Genomic DNA, 2,244 nt, shown 5'->3' with positions numbered 1-2,244 from the left:
GCAAATGGTGGAGGTGTATGCAGTGACAGTGGTTACAACAGCTAGCAGGTAACAGCACCATTAACTGGAAACCCTACTCTTGAGATAGTGTGACCATTGAGTGAACACACTGTCAACAAATTTGAGAAAGATTTTAATTTTAGATCAGATAAATGCAGAACAGGGGAAGTAGAGCAGCAACCTTCTAGCTGTGAAATAATGGAAGTGTTGAATAACGTGGCTATCATCATGACCACAATGAACCCTTATATAGGCATGCTATGAACTATATTATGATTCACACCCCAATTAAATGCAGAAAATGGAAGCAAAAATAATCTCTAACCTGGACATAAATATTAAAACCGTAAGCCAGAAGTTCCAGACTAAAATCAAGATTGAAATGTTGACTTAGATGAGAACTTAACAAATAAGATAGAGGCGAGTTTGTCAATACTTATTTTACAGAATCAAGGGATGACTGATGTTAGAACTTCTATTTCTTCAGAAAAAAGTGATAAACAGAATTCCAGAACCCAGTAACAGGCATCAACTAAAGAATTCGTACTGAAATACAAACAGAAGAAAGTGTAACACCAAGAGTAGAGAATAAATAACAGGAGCTCATTAGAGTAATAAAGGCCGAAGTAAATGAAGACACGAAATCTGATTTTGTGGTACTCAAATACAGTTTCACCACAACAGGATCTAGATTTATGCAAGTACGAAGCAGTGTCGATGGTATGACTACACAATTTCGTAATGAAGTAAAATGATTATGCACAGAATTGTAAATCAAGGCGAGCAGTACTCCTGTGACTGTGCAAAAGACAGAGCTATTGAGCAAGAAGGAGAAATACAATCCTCAGACTAAACAGGGAGGTTGTCATCCAGCAGATTTCATAGGGAACTGCGAACGGCTTTACCAAATGAGATGAGAGATGAGGAACGAATTAATTTATTAACTAACGCTACAACTGGTAATCCTAAGACATTGTGTTTGCACTTAGAGGCATAAAATTTGAGACTTTGGGAGTTCGAAAAAAAGTTTTTAGAGGAGTGTACATGTGCGCAGAAACTGGATAAGTCATGACGAGAATTCGTTCTTACATAAGTGACACAGAATCGTGGATGTAGTACCATGAAGAAGTACTGCGAGTTCTGGTTTCACAGATCGGGATATTTGAAAGATAGATGTAGAGAGTCAGAGATAATGTGGAAGTTAAATAAGAAACTGTTCTTTCTACATTATGTCGGTAGTAATAACATCGCAGACTGCAAATGAAAACCGCGGCCTACCAAGCAATAATATTACCCCCTTTACTCTACGCCTCGGAAACCTGGTGCTGTTATAAAGCCGACATTAGGAGGTTAGACACCTTTCATGTTCGCTGTCTGAGATCAGTCCCCATGTGAAATGGGAAGACCATGATCCAAACATGGAGATTTTGAGCCGTGTGAAACTGCCTGGCATTGAAGCTCTCTTAATGAAACACCAACTGAGATGGAGTGGCCATATCATACGGATGGACGACAGTAGACTCCCCAAATCGGTGTTCTACTCAGACCCCTCATGTGGAAAGCGGCGGCTAGGTTGCCAAAACCTGCGATATAAAGACAGCATCAAACGCCACCTCACAGCCGGTGGCATTCCGAATAAACGTTGGGAGGAGCTGGCATTACACCGATCAGAGTGGCGTTCAACTGTACAGAAGAGTGTGGAACAATTCGAGCATATTCTCCTAAGGAACCTGGACGATAAATGAAAGCTACCCAAATCTAGGCCCAAGCTTAATTACATCTATACATATAATTCCACTGGGCCACTGTATTGCTTTTCGTGCGACTGGATCTTCAAAGCAAAGTTCGGCTTTGCAAGTCACATCCGAGCCCGCCACAATACGGACTAAACGACTGACAGAGTCACTGTCGCCGGACACGGCGAGGATGACATCATCATCATCAGTAATAACAGAAAAGTTGATGATTTCTTAAACAAGGTTGAAGACAAATATCGTTTCCGTGAAACACATGACCGAAGGATTTTGAGAAACTAACATGCACCTCAAAGATGAGACCACAAAGGGCCCCAAACAAATATGTTGGAGGCCCTGTAGAGGAAGTTTCGGTAACCACGGTATAGACAACTGTAGCATCTGTAGGACGGACGCAGCTGGGGACGTCCATGGAGATTTTGGGTCTGCAGTACGTGGAAATAAGAAATTGGCTCATGACAAAGCGGCAGCAAAAGTACTACAAGTACGA

Source organism: Schistocerca piceifrons, chromosome 5 (assembly GCF_021461385.2).
Source record: "Schistocerca piceifrons isolate TAMUIC-IGC-003096 chromosome 5, iqSchPice1.1, whole genome shotgun sequence".
Classification (NCBI taxonomy): Eukaryota; Metazoa; Arthropoda; class Insecta; order Orthoptera; family Acrididae; genus Schistocerca; species Schistocerca piceifrons.
The sequence above is the reverse complement of the archived record's forward strand: the minus strand, read 5'-3'. Positions refer to the sequence as shown.